General features: G+C 46.4%; 1 pseudogene; it reads right to left on the bottom strand.

The window, feature by feature from the left end:
• Positions 1-19,664, bottom strand: part of LOC149343946 (arylsulfatase B-like) — a 69,932-nt pseudogene extending 50,268 nt beyond the window's left edge.
• Positions 19,665-20,316: the final 652 nt, after the last annotated feature.

Below are 20,316 nucleotides of genomic sequence, written 5' to 3'. Positions count from 1 at the left end.
CATTAAGCCTGCAGACAAAGGAGGTAGCATAGTTATCCTGCCGGCCGAAAAATACAAAAAAGAAGCTTTTAGGCAACTCAACAACCCTTGTCATTATAGGAAATTAGATTCAGATCCCACTTCAGAGTTCTGCAAATTGATTTTGAACAAACTGGGAAACTTATTATCACGGGAACTAATGACGCAGTCCGACTACCACTTCTTAAATCCGCTAAACAAACAGGCAGGACGCTTTTACCTACTTCCCAAAATCCATAAGGTTTCCGCAGAAGACTTGTTTACCGCAGATATCCCCGGCAGACCTATCGTTTCAAACAATAACATGCCCACAGAGAACTTATCAATTTTCCTGAACAACTATCTTGCAGATATTCCTACCCACCTCCCTTCCTTTGTCGAGGATACACCGCACTTTCTCCGCATAATAGAGTATCTGAATGACGCTTCCATTATCCGAGCAGATAACATACTTGTCACACTTGACGTCGCCGCTTTGTACACAAATATTCCCATAAATGAAGGTATCGACGCAGTCTCCAAAATTCTAACTCAAAGTCCTCACCCGCACGAAACTGAAGTGTACCTCACGCTACTTGAATTGGTACTAACACTCAACTACTTTGAATTCGATTCTTCTTACTACCTTCAAGTATTTGGAACAAACATGGGCACTCCCTTCGCACCCACTTACGCGAACATTTTTATGGGGCTACTAGAATCTCAACTTCTAAATTCATTTCTAAAAAAACCACTTATATACCTGCGTTACATAGACGACATTTTCATGATATGGGAGCATGGGGCTGAGACCCTAAAGACATTCGTCACACATTTCAATGCATGCCACTCTAGCATTAAGTTCACCTTCAACTCCTCGAAAACGCAAGTCAATTTCCTTGACACCACTGTCCGTTTAGAAAATAGCAAGCTCAAAACCACACTTTACAGGAAGCCCACTGACCGACAACAACACTTAGATTTCACTAGCCATCATCCTAGACACTGCAAACAAGGTATATTCGTAGGACAGGCAACGAGACTAAGAATTATATGTCGCGACGACCACGACTACCTGAAACACCTACACTCGCTAAAAAACACACTAATCACCAGAAACCATCCACAGGAAACCCTCAATAATGCGTTCCAAGGAGCAACCACTTTGAAACGAGATGTAGTTCTTAAAAAACGAACAAAAGCTAACAGTCAACGACCTCCTGCACTTAAAACGAAATACTCAAACGCGCTTCCAAACATAAACAATATCCTGCGGAAATACCACCCCATTTTAACTGGTAACGACCGTCTCAAGAAAATATTTCCCGACGCAACAAGGGTAACATACAGACGCAACACAAACCTGAAGGACATCCTGGTGCATGCTAGGCTCGGTAAAAAACCACCACCGACAGTAACTTCATGCTCTCGACCTAGATGCAAGACATGCAAACATTTACAATGGGACACTACGGTTAAAAGTACGGCAAACGATTTCAGTTTCGATATAAAGACTAGTTTTGACTGCACATCGTCCAATATTATCTACATGCTCCAGTGCTCCTTCTGCCAGAAACAATATATCGGGGAAACCGGACAAACAATGAGTGCCAGATTAAACGGGCACCGGGCTGACACAACACGGAATGAACAGAAGGCAGTGTCGACCCATTTTAATCAACGCCATCACAAATTCGACGAACTCAAATTGTTCATTCTTCAGTCAGGCTTCAAATCGACTAGGGACAGAAAATACAGAGAACCATTCCTAATCCACAAATTTAAAACACTGCAACCAACAGGGATTAACATGTCTAGAGGAAACCAGGAATCTTTCAGGTACATTCCAGGGTTAGCATAATTTTAAATTAACAAATGTCTTGCACGTGCTCAGACCATTTCCTAGAACCTCGCATCAGTATATTATCTTTTCAGGAGGACATAGGGGCGGGATGGGGGTCACGGGCGTGGAAGTAGACAGGGACAATGGCTTGTCCCTGTCTGCTTCTATGTCCGGGTCTTTTGTTGCGCCCCTGTGTCCTCCTGAAAAGTTATGAACCAACACGCCCAAATACAAGTACTTCTGAGTATACTATCGCTCTTTGCACCCTTCCCACGTCATATCTTCCACCACATTTCCGGCCTTCTCACCCTCCCCCTTTGTTCACTTTTTTTTTTCTTCTAATCCCCTACTACCAGTTCTCGGAAACCATGACATTCCTGTTACCCCCTCCGCCCCCACCTTTTGGCTTTCTCTGAACTCGGGCCATTCCCCCCCCCCCTGCCTTTTCCTTCCTTGGAAATGCCCACCCCCCCCTTTTCTTTCTCCTTCCAGGGTCAGCCAATTTTGTTGGCCTTGTTCTCATTTCCCTGTAACACGCTCACTAATCCTCTTATCTGAGTTTTTCAGGTCCATCCAGCGCCAACCCCCCGTCGCAGCCCCTTCAAAGCCTTTGTTCATTACACAGCCCCTGGATATAAGTTTTTCCACTATTGCAGCTTAAAGAATCAAGATTCACCTCCCTCCCCTTCCTGACACATATCCCCTCTCACACCACTTTCCTTCCCCACCCCCGGGGCCTTCCTCCTCGGAGCGAAGGCCCTATTTAATCCCTGCCAATGATGAACGCTTTGCCCAGACGAAGACAAGTCCCCTTGTCGAAACGTTGGCTCAAGCAACCTGAGGTTTTCCCCTCCCTTGTTCATTTTTGTGATCGCAAAGGACCATCAACCACACCCTCTTTCTACCATGGATTCTTGTGCATGGTTAGCTGTAGCGATACTGCCTTTTCAGTCTCCAATAATGCACCACCTAGCCCAAACTTACGTTCTTTTAAACCATCTATCGAAACCCCAGGGTCCTTTTTTGTGACTACCCGTCACGTTCTCCGCGCATGTCCTCGTCAGTATTTCTTGAGTACGTCTCTCTGTAGCGCTATTGCCTTTTCTGTCTTAAAGTTCTTTATTAAACTTCTGGCGAAACACGTCAACGCACAGCGATTGCGGCGAGCATGTCTACGAAGGTGGCGTCCTCATCTCGCACTGACGCAGCTCGCTAATGGTGGCGTTCTTTCTCTTTCGTGCGAGAAGATGACGCAAGTTGGTCCGATTTCAGTTCGGACAGACGTTACTGCTCCGCTCGGCCTATTCTATTTGCGAGCCTCTCTCAAGGCATCGGATATGCTCGGAACGGCTCCGTGCCAGCCGCAGTGCAGCGGATCGAGTTTTCTGCATGTCGGGCCGGGGTTACCTGGGAACTGCACTGCGGTCGCCCAAAGCGCCACGCTCGAGAAACTTACATTTCTTGATATCGATCAGAAAGTTTAGCAGAAAGAGACTAACTATGAATACTCTTTTCTGGCATATTACCCCATAAAACGCATATTGCAGAACTTTTCTTGATATTGTATTGTACCATTTTCCGACAAAATATGTTTTATATTTCTGTGACTTTCCTGCAAGTACTTCAAATTCTTCTTATCAAACATTCTTTTCTTGTTAGCACGAAATGTCCTCTTTTCTCGTTTCTTACGCCATTCTAAAATATAAGATAGGTGAAGTTGTGCTGCAATAAAGCAAACTTTTGATTTTTTTGACTGAATAGCAATTTTGCCATACCACTTGAAAGTGTTTGTTTTCCGTAGTTAAGAAAACAGTGGAAATTCACCCTATCAAAGCAGTTAACATTCAGTTTTTTTACCGCGCAGCGACAGTGATAATTCAAGTAATGAGCATCATCGGTTTATAGTTTCCATCATGCAGCTACACTGCAGTCGTGTGAAGCTGGTAGCTTAAGCTCTTGCAAAGTGACGAAAGAGCGAGAAAAGCAGCGCACCTGTGTGTATAGGGTAGCGGCCAGTCATGATGGCAGATCTGGAAGGCGTGCACAACGGCTGGTGGTAGAGCCTGGTGAGTCGGACTCCATTCCATGCAAGTGCGTCAATATTAGGAGTCCGAATTTGTGGGTTCCCGTTGTAGCTGAGGTCACCCCAACCCTGAAGAGGAAAGCAGGTTGGTGTTAATAGCTCTCATTTGAGCGGAGGTGTAACGGCAGCAATTACGCCAAAAATGTGATTAATTGAACATTATTTCAACTGCCACCAATTTTTTAAAGAACTTTTGCGCACGTTCACAAGTAAGAGCAAGACTAAGAAGAAAATAAAATATGAAGCTAAAAGAAAAATAATTATAATATGGAACGGTGCCAGTTGCTCATTGAACAGCCGAATCAAAAAGACTGGGAGAGGTGAAATTCCCAATTGTTTTCTTCCCAGAATGAAGATTGGCTCTCTAGAAACCGTTGAGCGTAACGGTCATGTCATATATGCAATCAGCCGCAATTTGAGTTCTTAACTGCAAACATCGTAATGTAGGATCAGGTTTCCTCAGGATCAGGCTGGGTTTCTTAGATCGTGTAATGTGAGATGTTTCCTGTGCTGTAATTGTTGTACAAATGTCGCCTGTAGAAATTTACTGTTGCTTCAGTTTGTCATATACTGAGTCCAGAACGTCGAACACGTTATACCTACGCCGTTTTTTTTTCTTGCGATGTTGAACTTGTGTTTATTTTTTGCGCTTTAATTATATTCCCTCTGTAATTTTTATCTGTATTTATTTTTTCTTGGTTATGGTGGTGCTTGTCTGACACGCTGCAGTGCCACTATGTAGGGGGCTAGGGCCCTTGTCAAGCTGTTTTTACAGCTTTTAGCCTCGGCTCCTACCTTTCGAGAGGAAAAGAAATAAAGATGAAAGAAAGAAACAAAGAAAGTAAGAGAGAAAGAAGGAAGGAAAGAAAGAAAGAAATAGAGAGAAAGGAAGAAAGAAAGAACGAAAGGAAGTAAGAAACAAGAACGAAAGGAAGTAAGAAAGAAGGAAAGAAAGAAAGAAAGAAAGAAATGAAGAGAGAAAGAAAGAAATCAAGAAAGGAAGGAAGGAAGGAAGAAAGAAAGAAAGGAAGAAAGAGAGAAAGAAGGAAAAAAAGAAAGAAAGAAGGAAAGAAAGAAAGGAAGGAAGAAAGGAAGAAAGAAAGAAAAAGGAAGGACTACGAAGCATATCACATATGTTTAAACCTGATACTTTTTTTCTGGTAAGTTACTCTCTTCTATTCGTGGTAACACATTTTCACCAATTTTATACGTCGCATATAGCTCACTAAGCGCTTCGTATTGCTCAAGGCTGTAGCATGCGTTTTCTAAAAAAGATGAGCATTTTACTTCTTGGGTTAAAATAAAGGCCTAAGATATTAAAAACAAAAGCATTTTGTGCTAGAAGTTAATTCGTGGCTGATACCAAAGTGCAATGATTTCACATTGTTTATGAAAACTTTCGTGCGCAGATAAAGAAGCAGTCAGCTTTCTTCATATTTTAACGCAAACTAGCTTTGCACTCTCGTGGAAAACTGAACCAGAAATGGCGGGACGTTTTTGCCACATAAATATTTGATCAAATTGCTTTCGACAGAAGGATCAAAAGCCTGTTATTTTTTGAGAGAAATCGCGAGGTTCGATCTCGAAGCTTGGGATGTTTGGCACAGAATAACCAGCTAGACATGGCGAAAAGAGGAAAAATACCAGTGTCGCCAGCACTGGCAGATATGAAAAGTAAAATGCATGTGTCGACACCGAATTTTGAAGAGTGTACCTGGCTGCAAGCTACACAGCCATCAGGCTAGATTGGTGGCTATATGTCTTTTTAAGTCAGGACCACACGAATTTGAAACCTGGTGAGGAAATAGTTTTCAATCTATTTTTGTCAGTAACAAATTGATTTTCTTGCTGATGAACATCGGCATAGACAGAAAATGAGGGAATGAGTTTTCAGTCACAAGAATAATTGAATCGAGTCCTGCTAAGTGTTTGTCCAAGCTTAGTGCGTTTCAGTGGAGATAGCATCTTTTCTGGGTTGATTTGCTCCAATTTTCCGGCTCTTGATTACTAGGGACCCTTACCTTATAGCTTAGTGTGAAAGGATTTTATCTGCATGCACGTTTCTGTCGTATCTAGAATATTTAAAAAGTGCTGTAAACACTTCAGTGTCGGAGATTAGACTGTCTTAGATGACTGTAGTACAATGTGGAAACGTCGCTACCTCGACAGACACCGCACTGCAGGATCTGGAAGCTGCTGGTGCTGATGCGATTATGCCGGTTGCAGTTACGGAGGGTTGTTACGGCGAATCGCATCGTCGGTCTGCAACTGTCGGGGAAGCTTAAGTTTGAGAGCAGGCAGCATTCTTTTGTTTTGAGGCAGAAATCACAGACCATTGTGAGAACGTATCGTCGAAATTAGGAGGAGTACTCGATTGCGATGTGGCGCATTTTTCTGTCTCTTGGGTAGCAATGGTGTAAATACGTATCGTTTCCGACGATATCGCTTCATATTATCAGACTCGACTTCTATGTTGCAAAGTTCTGTCGAGAATTGGTTCGCGGCCGTCATGTTTGACTGGACTAAGATCCGTGTCATAACAGCCGTGCACAATTGTAGCTCCGACGAAAATTTCGCAGGAAAGGAAACGTTGACGCAACTGATATGTCTCGAATACGCCGCAATTATTACGCGTAATTTCTACCGTGAGATATCTGCCTCTTTTTCTATAAACAACTGCCTGAGCAGCCACACGCGATTAGACGGCAGGCAGTGCCGGGAGCGCCAATCAGAACGCTCGAATAATCCGGCTCGCCCCCAAGCAACAAATTGATCGTGCAACGCATTTCCGCCCCACGCCTGGGCGGCGGCTGAAATCGAGCGGTCCGCATGCTTGCGGAATCCGCAAAAAAAAAAAAGATCAAACGACGGCCTTAAGTCGTTCACTGCACTGACGTCTTAACCGGAGCGAGATCCCAGGAGCCTAAAAGAGCTACTTCGGGTTTTCTTTTTACTCTTTTAGAGCAAGAGCTCTATTCCTCGGGATACAACTTTCCATTTCGATGAGAATGAGACAATTGCCTTCAAAGCCTAGCAAAGTAAAACCGAACTTGACTACGCGGCGGTATGGCCCTAGCTAGGACAAGTATGACCTAGTGATCATGAGAGTATGACCTTTGGGTACCATGCCTATACCTTTGACCTTGACCGTGATTTGATTTCAGACAGTGGAGACCATGCTTAGCAGACCTTTCGCTTGTATAAATAGGTTCAAGCCACGTTGACCCCACCGTTTTTTTTTACGTGTACGCAGCTCATCATAACTTACACGGTACTATCTCCAGAGCCTTCTGATACCCTGGGCATCGAATTTCGCAACTGTGTGGTGGTGCGGCGTAAACGAAGTTTCCCTTTTCTTTTCTCTCTCTCTTTTTGTGGCCTTAATAGAACATAACCTTGCATATGGGTCGTCACGAGCGGGACGCCCGTTCTTATTCAAAGTTTGCGCCGAACGAAAGTTGTTCGGGGTTGTTTTGGGTCATTTCAGACAAAACAGCCACTTACAGACGCTATTTTAGCCATTAAACGCATTAGAACGAGTTATTGCGAGAACATTACTGACGTAATTTGTTCGAACGCCAGGACGTCATCATCATCACCATCATCAACCTGACTACGTTCACTGCACGGCAAATGCCTCTCCCATCTCTCTCCAATTATACCCTGCCCTTTGCCAATTGCGCCAAAATACAGGGTTTTAAGCTAGGTTTCAGATTTGGTATCCTGTTTCTTGAACGTTCAACGAGTTATCGTTAAGGCAGCTGTTGTGAAGAATATCTGTTGTCGTCGTAGTCAGCGTTGTGAGCGACAAATCCTCGCAGAAGCAACCTAGTTGGCTACAAAGGTCACGTGACCCCATGGCGCCATCACAACCTGCGCACTGGGTTATGAGCAAATTAACGACCATCGCAAGTGGAAAATAAATAATAGGTTAACCGCGAGAAATTGCTCAGGAAACAAAATGGGTGGCACAAGCCCCACCGGTGGAAGCACCTGCCATCGCAGGGCCACCGCGCCAGTAGTGGTGTGAGGGCTCCCAAGGATCTATGAATGTAAACCCGAGAATGACCATTTCCGCATATATGGGCTTCAAAGCGATTACCTCGCACACTTAAGGCGGTGCTTGAGCGTCCCCCGAGTTTTTGTTCTTGTTGTCCTCCACATTGTTCTGCGAAACTATTAAATCCAACTAGGGGAGGGGCGTCTAAGAAATATAATGCGATATTAAACTCAATATGTTCCCATATTCCTGCTAGTTCTGATTGATTCCTGTTTGGTGTAGCAATGAAGCGTAGCAAAACGGGTTAAACCTTTACAGCGGAAGAGAGTTTTAATTTCATGCTAAAAAAAGAATAGAAGGATAGGGAGCGAATTTTTGCGAATGATTAAGCGAGCAGCAGGTTGAAATATATTGTTAAGACGTATCACAGCGGCTATACCGATAACGAAATATATTTAAGCAACTTGAAACTTTACTGTTACGTGAAGTTTTCTGTCATACAGAAAGATTTTAGCAGCAGCAGCGACAGCAGCAATGCCAGGTCCGAGTGAAAATCGCCTTTGATAAGAAATTGCACCCAGAAATGCAAACGAGCAGCGAGGAAGAAATGGACTAGTGACATAGAGCACCATGTTGCAAAATTCTTTATGCGGTTAATTGCCCACAGCTTCAGAAGACCTGCTTAACGAAATATTATTACTGGGCTCTATTACGGAGGCTGTAAAGTCTTTGCCCATTCGTTAAAGAGGGGAAAGAGACCCAGTTTTTGGGAAGCATTCCTTAATTGTCCATTATTAAAGAGAGAAAGAGGGAGAGACAGAGAAATAAAGAAGGAAAGAAAGAAGGAGAGATAAGAAAGAAAGAAAGCCAACAAGCAAGAGAAAATAAAGTGAAGAACTAGCACAACAACGCGTAGAGAAAGAAACCTAGAAAGAAAGAAAGAAATAAAGATTAAAGAATGAACCCCTCACCAAGTCGTCAGCCAGGATAAATACGATGTGCGGAAGCCTGTTATTGGGCAGGTTTCGGTCGCGGTCAATGCGAGACTCGAGGCTTAGGAGCTTCACAATGAAGACGATAACCCCTGCCGCTGCCACGAGAGCACCGCTCCAAAATAGGGGGCTGTGTCCGTGTCTGCGGCCGTCTGCTGGAGGTGGTTTCGATGAAGCCGCAGCATGTTCCGGCTCGTTTTGGGCTTCGGAAATTATGCCAGGCGAAGCAGCGGTGATGGCGGGTGAAGGAGGGGCAGCACGTGTGTCGTGTTCCGAAGCCTCCCGCACGGCTTTGGGCCTGTGTAGGAAGGGCGCCTGCTGCGGCCATTTACGTGCCACACTGGCCTGAGCTAGAAACGCGCCAAATTATCGGAAACGTATAAAAACATTTGGCGCTATGTGCCACTTAACCATTGATGGCACAGTTCGCACCACGGGGTCAGAAATTAGTGAAAGATCGGTACTGTTACGGAACGCGTAACAAAAACAGGGCATGTTCTGGTCTTCGCATGTCCTTCCTGTGTGCTGTTCCTTTCGTGTTGTGTAAACGCCTTGTAGCGCAGTAACCTTCTTTCAATCATGAACAGTCACCAACTAGCCCACTTGCTGCATTGCTACGTCTGTGGCGAGCTGACAGCTTTCTCTGAGAGGAAGCTACATGTCTGAGTGTTTCCTATAGATAAAACGAGCTAAACAGCCTTTATAGCTACGATGTTTCCTTATGCTCTCTAGAAAGTGGCGGTCAATGATATTAAGGCGAAAGCCTTTAATGGCGTATCACTGTCCATCCGTCCGCGAAAGCTGTCACACTATTGCTGTCAATTATCCTGAAGACGTCATTATTGGTGTAATACATCGTAGCCAAAAGTCACTAAAATTAACATAAAATAAAAATAAAACGAAATAAAATAAGAGAAATATATTAAAACCTACAAATGAAAAACATGAGAATTAAAAAATTGAAAAAAGAAAAGAAACGAGAAATAAATTAAAATTATAATAAATTTCATAAACAATAATAAATACAATTAACAAAAATTAAGGGCGTCATCAAACGGCGTAGTAGGTCGTAACCGGAAATGTACTACGCGTACACGTGACGTCACCTATGACATGATCATCACAGTCTATATATGGTGCGCCGACTGCCGCTCCGACTCCATCGCCCTCCCCTCCGTGCTTCTATCGCCACGCCGGCAATGGCCGTGGTCATTAGCCACCAGTAGACAAGTTCTTGCCTTCCCATTTTGCGCTTCTAATGACGCACCATAGTCATTCACTCACACACACACTCACGCTGACTCGACTCCACCCTGGAAGCTGCCGGCGCATGCGCGTGACGTCACCCTTGACGTCCTTGCCACTTTAAGAGGGGCAGCCACAGAGGTGGAAGTGGCTTTCCCCTTATCACACTTTAGTGAAAGCAAAGTGCCCCCCCCCCCCCTTCCCATTTTTTTGATCTGTAATGAGTTTGACACCCTGCCGTTTTCGATATAACCATGTAGACTGATTTTTCTCACGGCCCGAAATACCAGAACTCTATTTTTGGTTCATAGCAGCCTGTCTATCTCCGAAAAGATAGTGACTTCACGGCCCCTGGAGCTTTCGTTACAGTATCCAGCTACTGTGATGATAGGGCTTTCGAACATGGGTGCACAAATTTAGGTGTCGTCGTTTCGGGATTCAAAACCAAATTGTATTGCATAACACGTTGGCTGTGAAAGCAATTAGGGTTGGTTTATTAGCTTATTGGGGCTTCACGGCCCAAAGCGACTGAGGCTATGAGCACGGCCGCTCAATGGATGTGCGCCTCCATTGAGCGGCCGTGCTATGAGAGACTCCGTAGTGAAGGGCTCCGGAAATCTCGACCACCTAGGGCTATCTAACGTGCAAAGAAAGCAAATTGCGCCGCGCTAATCACTGTACATCGCGGACCACTGTTGGTCATCGTTAAATTTTCTCGGGTACGGCGTGACCCACAAGTGACTGACCGGTGAAGCCCACCTCTCGGAACCGTAAGTAGAGGACAGTAACGGTCTGGCATGTGTGCATTTTGCAGTGTTCGTAAAAAATCTGAGTTGTACCGCCCCTTCATTGCGCGACTCAGTATGCGTGGCACTCATAAGGCGTATACCACATTACCCACCGGTGACCCACGACGCAGTGAACGTGTTTAGCGCGTTCACTGAGTTTATGCATGTGTAGCTGTGCTCAGGCGAGAAACTTTTTTACAAATGATATTGGCGAGCTGTTTCCGAAACATTTAGGCTTTCATAGCTTAAACGACGGGGGTGTGCGTGGAAGGCGCTAATGTGGTCTAGAAAGAGCACACGGTGACGGCGCGCCAAACGACAAATCGACAACACTGCATGCAATTACGACTGCTACTTGATATAGTAATTGACTGCGACACACTAGCTTTACTGAGACGTCTTGTTTTCTCCATTCTCATTGCCTTATGGACATGCTGTCTGCCACTGGTTAGAGCTGTCTCCACCAGCTATCCGAGAACTATTTGCTAAAAGCGATCAGCAAAAGCACAAAGCATGGTCTGCGGCCTTAGGCAAGTACCTAGGCATTCAGACAAAGCAACATTTCGGGCACATGTAATTAACAAGGGACACCAACGGAGCTACAATCTTTCAGTCAGTGTGGCACCGATTTATCTACATTCTTTGCAAGTAAGGCAGCGAAAAGTAAGCTCACATTGAAGCTTCCGAACACGATGACTGTGTCGCGTCACAGATGATAATATCGCTCGCGATATGGATCTGGTTCTGGGTCTGCCAGGCCTATACGACCTGGTAGTTGCACACAGCGTGAAATTTTACAAGGCAGTAGCCGCCCACCATAAACGCCATGAGAACAGCGGTGCTCATACGGTGACACCCTATGGGCCGGAGCAAGAAGTCGTCGAACTCACTTCTGGGATTTCCAAACCGGCAATGCTGGTTTCAATTGCAGTTACGAAAACATCGAGTGGTGGTTTTAGGCGGCGCAAATCCACTCACCCGCGACTCTAGTCAAGACTAGACTGTCATTCACAAGGGGACTTGTCGTCTAAGTGCTTCAATACATCGAGGGTTGAATGGCTTCAGAGCATGTGAAGGTATGGCAGTGCCTGTGCGCCCTATCAAAGAAACGTTAGGCTACGGTTCATAGCTTTGCGATCCACGTAAATAACTATTGCTACCTCGACAAACACAAAAAGGTTGGACAAAGAATTTAGGGGTTCGAATAAAGGATACATCCGAAGGAATTATTGAATAGAAGGAGCTCACTTTACAGCACGTCCTTAGAATTGAAGCGTGCGGTGGTAAGGGGAAGAATTTCCTATAATGCAACCTGAAAAGGCTTACTGGTTCATGGCGTTTTCGGCAGAGAGGCCCTGTGAAAGGGGCAAGAAGCGATCTGAACGGATGAATGGTCTTCTTTTTCCTCCTAGCAGGTTGGCGAAGAAGTGAAATGCACGTCAGTTATCAACGTCACCTAAATGGAGAAAGAAAACAATTGCTTCCAAACCACGGTAGCGGTCGACGGCTCAAGTCGGAAAATCGGAGCCCATATCGCCCAACGCATTGGATATACGGGCCGCGAGAAGTGGTCACAGTATTGGGCGGAGTGTTATGAAAGGAGTGGTCGAGATCTAGTAAAAGGGCCATCCCACCATTTTTCAAACTCTAGCTGTATGCTGCAGCATTTTGTTGGCTATGCATCTCAGAACAAGTGCGTGAAACATGAGCTCATTTTGTGCAGCAAGTAATTTGTAATGAAATATTTAAAGATTTCTTGAACCATGTGGCTGTCTCACAACACTGGCGCACTCGGGATCCACTACGAAATAAGCCAACGGTAAAATACTTGCTCGTGACTGAACGATTGAATTGCGCACTACTAGTAGGAGCGTAGGGGAGTGCGAAGTTCGTTGTTCACGCCAGGGATGCAGTGATAGGAAGAGGGAAGTCACGAGAAGGGGACAAAGGCCTGTGTCCTTTCCTTTTTTGAGTCCAATATGTCCAGTCTTGCAGACTTCACCACAGTGTGCCACGGCCGGCCTCGTAGGCGCGCGCTCTGCAACGCAGCGACCGTGCTCACGGCAGTTTTGCAGCAGACGGCGGCGCAACCGAGTCATGGCGTCCCTCAGGCTGCTTCAATGTTACCGTCGCTGCCAGGGCGAAGGGCTTAAACTCGCAAACGTATAACTGAAATTTACAGCTCAAATGCCTGCGTAGTTCACTACCTATTTTTTCAAGTATGCATAATAACATCGGGGCAACTAGCTGCAACACAAAAACACTTTTTGTTGCTAAACTATGTTAAGAATAGGGTATCTAGCTGGGTAGGAATCCGCATTGGAAGTAGTTTGTTGACAGTGCGGCGAGTAGGCAGGTACTACGTGTGTGTGTTGTCACGGTAGGCGACATATATCTGACAGCGGCGGTGTCCAGAGCTCCTCAATATTTGGCGAAGGTAGAGTTGTAATGGTAGGGGGATTTGCGCTCGATTAACTAAAGTATACTCGCGGCTAGTAAGATGTGGAAGAGGGCGCGGAAGGCAGCGCCGGGAGCGTTCTATTTTTTTCAGGAAGAGCAAGCAACGCGCGGAAGAAGTGATCGGAACAAAAAGGAAACGAACCCGAACTGGTTACTCCATTTCCTTCAAGAGTGTGTCAGAAGGTAGAAAACTGATGACTATTCTAAGCGCCTTTAGTGGAAAGGCATTAGTCAGGAAATTGCCGTCCACTTCGAATAAACAGAACATTGCTCACTTGTCTACCCTGAACAAATTTGTAGAAAGCAAACATTCCCCAACACCAAGGAAGGCATAGGGGCAATTTTATTATGATTTAGGGTTAGATGATTCCGAAAGTAGTAGTGAAATCGTTTCTTCCTTCCATATAACTTATTAGAAAGCGTCAGAAAAAGGGACCATATGCTGCGAGTAGGTTCCGAACAGACTGCACTTTTATGTTGCGAACGGTGTTCAACCAACTCAGCTATGGCAGCGGCTGTCCAAGGTTTTGTTTTGGAATGTATTCGTGTAGCATGCAACTTAACAATGACGTTTTCTTGCTTCTTAACTGACATTGATGAGAGCCTTGGTTCTGGCACTCTTGACACATTGATCGCAAAAGAAGGTTCTTTCGCAACCGTCGCCCTCACCGCTCGATCACGTTGCACATAGCACTTGCGGTACTACAGAATGCTCTACGCTCGTTGCAAACGGACGAGGGCTGCGCTGTGGAATGTTTTAATATTGGGTTACACTCAAAACGAATGCACTCAAAAATAGAAGGCTGGACTGCCACTCCGAGAGCTGAGTGTGTAGAGGACCGTACGCGACAAGCGGATGTCGTGGGTATTATGACACTGCCTGAATGAGACTGTGTTATTCCTACACTTGCTAATTAATCATTTCTCATGTAAATACGATTACACTACCAACATGAACATCCCAAAATTATGCTTTCCTTGGTTTCGGTGAGTCTTCTTTTTCTTGAGATGTGTTGCACAACGAACTTCTCAAGTCCGTGTCCCTGTCTACTAAGTGCCTATAGAAACGCAGGAGTACCATTGAAAAAAATTCCAAGTTTCTGCAATAACCTTGGTCGTCACGAAAAGGCAAATAGCCCATGTTTTTACGTTCATAAGTGCTGACACGGTCCGCTATTCTGCCCATGCGTATTATGCTCTTATTAAGGCGCACTAGTAGATAGACATTAGGCATCTTTGTATATTTACGTGTCCTATGTCTGCGACGACACATCTAATTACTTTAAGAGCAGCTGTCAAATTTACCAACCCCAGGTCAACAACTGCACGTCTATTGTGAGGATGTTATCGGCAGATTAATATGGGAAAAAACGCTTGCAATGGAGTCGAAGGCATAATGAAGCACCACGGGACGTTCCATACTCTACGAGGGCATGATGCATCCGTCACCTTTCACATCCGCTGCGTACCTGTTTATGGCTGCCTACCTACCTTTTTCAAGTGCGTTTAAATATGACGGCAGGAACCAGCAAAGTGCTTTCTGCGGAAGAAAATTGAATCGTGCATAACCATTCTAACTACTCTGACTACAGTACGACATAGACTACAGATCACCAAAGCGTGCAATATGACCTCAGAGTAACAAAATCTTTGACAAAAGGCTGTCACCCATCGATGACGGAAACGCGCACGCAAAGCACAGGCTTCTGCTCTCTTGAATACCTTTCCTCCTCCTGCTCGGACGCTCCCAGGAAGTTTGCCATAAACATCGAGCGCTTTGATAATAACAGAGTTACCTGTAGTGGGGCTCAGTCGGTATATCGCACTATGAAGTTGTGAGCTTTTATATTTTAACATTCCGCGGTGCCTGGCTCAGTGGCCTGCTGGAGTTTCTGAGATCATATATGAAACATGGATAGCACGAAACATTGCGTACAAGAACTTCACTAATAAGCAAGGGTTCCCGATGACGAGATCCCATAACCGGGCTAAAATAACGATGTGTGCACTCACGAAGCCGGAGCCATAAGCTACAAGATACAAGCGAACCACAATGGTGCCAGCCAGGTGTTTGGTGTCAGTTCTACTATCAGCGCCATCTTGTCCGCAATATCATTTGCGGTCAGCGACAGACTCAAAAATGAGCCGCCTAGTTCAGTGGCAGCTATATGCTTAACTATGCGGCAGATTAAAGCGACCAGCTGGTGCGGAAATTCGCAGTATCCTAAGAAACAGCGCTCAGTGATGACATAAATTTAACGGAGCTTGGTGGAAAACTAAGAAACTCAGATTTACTTTTCATGCCAGAGGGGGACTGCGGTTCTTAATAACCAAATGTGCATTGGACTGTGCATCTTCCAGCAATCATAGCCAGCAGTGACTTCATTTTATTACCCAAAACGTTAAGTCGAAAGGCCAGGGAGACCTTCCCCCCGCTGAACAAAAGAGAGCTCGCTGTAATCAACACAGCGACGGAATGATGACTGTATGTGATAGAAAGTTTTACTTGGCTTCTTCGTAGCACGGCACTCATTAACATCGAAGCCGTAGCAACTCACGCACTCTCCAAGCACGTTTAACACGATAACTTTATACGCCCAGCTAGATAAGCAATAAAATACAAGCAAAGAAATTATTTGTCTGCCTGGAACATTGCTTATCCTCCTCATTTCTAGATTTGATACCGAAATTACCTAAATGTACATCAGCCAACATTGACGTGTAGACATATCCCTACAATGGGCCGAATCTAGCTCCAGCCCGCGGCTTCAGCGGCCCGTGGCCAAAGCCCGACGCAAAACTAATTTTCTCCGGGGGAGGAGAAGCCCATGCTTTAGGTTGGGCTGTAGCTAGTGCATCCCTCCGAGCCATTGATACGGCGTGTGGCATCGGCAGCATGTAGGGGGGCTCCGTATGCGATGCTCATTGACTGCGCTTCAGGCCTTACTGGTGCCGCGTCGTACCGGAAACTGTCGAATTACACCGCGCACTTGGCTCATTATTTGAACTCGACTTTGCGACACTGGTGCCGGAGCAGCAGGTGCGGCAGAAATGAAGAGGCAAAGTTGAACAGGAAAACCAGAGTATTCATTCGACAGGGGTTGTATCGCAGCCCGAGGGAGAAGGGCGCGAAAATAAGAGAAGATATCGGGTACTGAGCCCAACCTCCCCAGCAGGAAGCAGGCATGACGGCTGTTGGTTACTCTCGGCCAGACATTTCTTTGGAACAAACACCCGCTTGGATGCATTCCATGTCCTACCAACCTCCAGTCGGAAAGAGCTTTGACCTAGCTCATTTCTTCTTCGCAAGGGCTTAGAATAGGATAGCCCCGCCTTTCCCGTACGCGCTGGGTTACAGACTCGCATATAATTTCCCACCCAGAACATCTGTGCCTTCGCCGCTCGCCTCTCGTCGGTGTAAGTCTTCATTGATGACTACTTTGCCCGAACACAGGCACGTAGCCGGCGCATAGCTAAGACAGGCTGTTGAAATAATTCCCTCGAAGGTATGCCCACAATATCGAGACAGGTTCTGGGTTGGCGGCGATGAAGTAGCATTGCCGGCGAGACTCTCGTATTAGCAAGCGGGGTCGGCCGGTACACGCCCAAATGCTCAACTACAGGTATCTGGATGTATCCACCTTCCAAGGCAGAAAGTTGAATGAAGTCCTTCAGGTTTCTATAAAACCTCTCAACAAATCTATTAGCTTAAGAATAATACACTGAAGAGACGCAGTGTTTTGTGCCCCCCTACTTCAGGAAATTTTCAAACACTTGGGACCTAAACTAGGGTTTATTGTCAAAGACACGTTCTTTCGGTTAGCCCTCACTGCTGAAGACACCACACAAAAAGTCCCTGACGACTTCAGACGTGACTGTATTGGTGAAGTAAACTTCTGGCCACTTGGAATGATAACCTATGAGAGTTATTACGAATTCGGGTTGGCCTGCTTCAAGTTCAGGATGCCTGCAATGAAAGAGCCAACCTTTGCCTTGGAAGTTCCGGAAACGCAACGGGCTGCGGGGGTGCATGAACTGGTTTTGCCGACTTGTCAGCTGCTTGATAAACATGGCAGCTTCTCACTGCATGTTCCACCTCCCTGTCCATTTTTGGCCACCAGAATTCCCCTCGAAGCCGTTGTTTTGCTCTTCTTATGCCGTGCTGAGTGTCATGTGCAAAAAAATACTAACTGGGAAGTCAAGGTTACGGGCAAAACAATTCTCCCCTCTCTGAAGACAATGGTGCCTATCACCGACAGCCTCTTTGATACTTGCGCTTGGCAGATGTTAATGATCGGGATGCAAAGGTTACCGTTCGCAGCTCGTGTCCGCCCTGCTGTTGAAGCACAGCTCCGAGTACTGTGTCGGATGCGTAGGTAGACACAACCACTGGCAAGTCTGGATCAAACATGTTGATGACACTGCGTGATGAAAACCCTGCTCTGACTGCATCAAAACTTTGCGGTGCGGCTTCGCCCCAGAAAAATGCTTGTTCGCTGCGCAAGAGTTTTCTCATTGGCTCCACACTGAATGATAGCGGGCGAGCCTCAAGAACGATCGTAACGCTGGCTCATCTTTGGGCTCCACTGCTCGAGTGACTGCTTCCACCTTCGAATGCATAGGTGCAGTGCCCTTACTGCTGCCTTCATGTCCCAAAAAGGATATTTTGTCTACGTCAAAAACACATATCTCATTCAATGAGAGGTCTGCGTTAGAGATCCGTCTCAGAACACGGAAACTCTTGTCATGCTCGCGAGCAGTCTTGCCCCAGACTATGACATAATCGATGTAACAAAGTACCCCTTGGCACCCGTTCGGTATCGCTGACATCAACTTCAGAAATGCTGGAGGAGCAGACTCAAATACAAAGCGCGCTATCCTATACCTGAATAGGCCTTCGTGCGCCAAACGTTTTCTGAGCTCATGGCTCTCAGTTGTCAGTTCCACCTGATGGTATGCTGCTTTCTAATCCAGTTTCGAAAATCTGGTTCCATCTACCAGCTGATGCAGCAGTTCTTCTGTGTGGGGGAGGGGGAACCCATTCACTATTATGGCCTTGTTCACCTCTCGTAGGTCGACACAAAGGCATTAGTCCCATTAGGCTTCTGCACGACGACGGTCGCAGACACCCATCGGCAGCATCCACTCTTTCTATGATGCCTGACAGTTACGGTCAGCGCAACTCATCAGACACACGTTCACGTAGTGTAAGCGGCAATCTTCGTAGCTTGGCAGCTGCAGGCTTTACTGAAGAACGAACTTTGACTTGGTGTACGAAACCTTTAGTTAGGCCAAGTTCACCGGAAAACAGGTGTGAACATTCACCGCGCAAGTGGGCTGGAGGCAGCGATAAAGACTGTGACTCTGCTTGCAGACAAGAAAGTGAACCCCCTTCAATGCAAACTTGTAGATTCTATATGGTATCAACTCCCAGAAGCGCTTCAGACGTGGTCTGGCTCTCCTGGTTGACCGGAGACTCGCACTTGCCTCTTGACTGGCAAACAGATGCAAAGTGTCCGACTTTGACGCAGTTTCGACATGTCGCCTTTTTAGCTCGGCATTCTCTTGCACTGGCAGGGTGGTCGGTAGACCCGCAACGGTAGCACGCCGAAAAGCCACTAGCGCTCCCATGTGCGGGCTTGTCAACTAGTCTCTGCACGACTGAATCAGCTCAGAGCTCCTTGAGTTCATATCGTGTCTGTTCGATGTGTTCGCCAAGTTCCACAGCTCGGCTCAGCGTAAGGTTTGTTCCATCGAAAATCACGCTCGCGTATTTGTTTTGATGTTGCACCTTCAAGTAGCTGGATTCGTACAGCCTTCTCAATTTGGTCACCGAAGTCGCAGCTTGTAGCGAGCTCGCGCAGTGCAGAGGCATGCGCTTCGAAAGGCTCACGCGGCAGCTGGCGACACTGCCGAAAGCGGTGTTGTTCCATCAGCTCGTTGACTCTTGTAGCGAAATGCTTGTCAAGAAGTGCAAGTGCCTCGTCGAAAATTCCGTGTCAGGCTCGGTCTTAACATTTACGTTGATGAGCTCCCACGCGGTAAGTGGCGCAAAACTGTAATATATGCGCTGCCCCTCCAAGCCTAGTGCATTCAGTAGGATAGGTTTCCTGCGTCGATGCGTGCAGTCCTCACCACCGATTGCATCGAAGTAGTTGAGGAACGCAAACTTCCACTGTTTCCACGGCACTGATGCAGGACTAGGCGTAGCAAGAAGCGGAGGCGGCGGCGGGTTGTAGTTGAATATGGCAGCCATGGCTTACCGGCGCAGAGCGAGGCGCAGGTGTCAACGAAGCGGAGGGCGACACTGGCTGCGCACGTGGCCTAACTTGCCGGCGCACCGTGGCGAGCGACGGAGACCGCTGGAGCGGCCAACGCAATTCGAGCTCGTATGCTTAAGGTTGATGAAGCTTCGGGCCGATGCTGGCAGGTGAGTGCCGTACACCACTGGCAGTTCAACCTTGTTGCCATTTATATTGTATCGCTGCCCGAGAAAATAAGAGAACACACCGGGCACTGAGCGCAACCTCCAGTAACGGCGAAAAAGGAAAGACGGCGTTTATTTGCGGTAAGCGGCTTATATACCCTTGGCAAGGGGGCGCACCATGTTAGTCGCATAGAACTGAGTTCAGTAGGTTGCCAACACGCAACAAGGCAAAAGCTACAGATGAACACATGAGGACACCTCAACAGGGAAGGCAGGGAGTGAGAAAAGGAGGCTGGCGAACAAAGGCAGAGCTCGTTTTACCGTTCTTCTGAAGGTAACGTGCAAACACTTTAGCAGATTAGTATAGCGGTACTCGCCGTCTAGCCGGCACCTCACAGTAAAGGCGGGCCTAGCTTTTCAAGCTCATGACTGGAGTACACATGATGATAATGAGGACAAGCATTTTCATTGCCAATATGAT

Source organism: Amblyomma mixtum, chromosome 5, assembly GCF_055824585.1.
Source record: "Amblyomma mixtum isolate Tamu chromosome 5, ASM5582458v1, whole genome shotgun sequence".
In the NCBI taxonomy this organism is placed as follows: domain Eukaryota; kingdom Metazoa; phylum Arthropoda; class Arachnida; order Ixodida; family Ixodidae; genus Amblyomma; species Amblyomma mixtum.
Note: the sequence above shows the minus strand (reverse complement) of the source record. Positions and strands in the feature narration are given on the sequence as shown.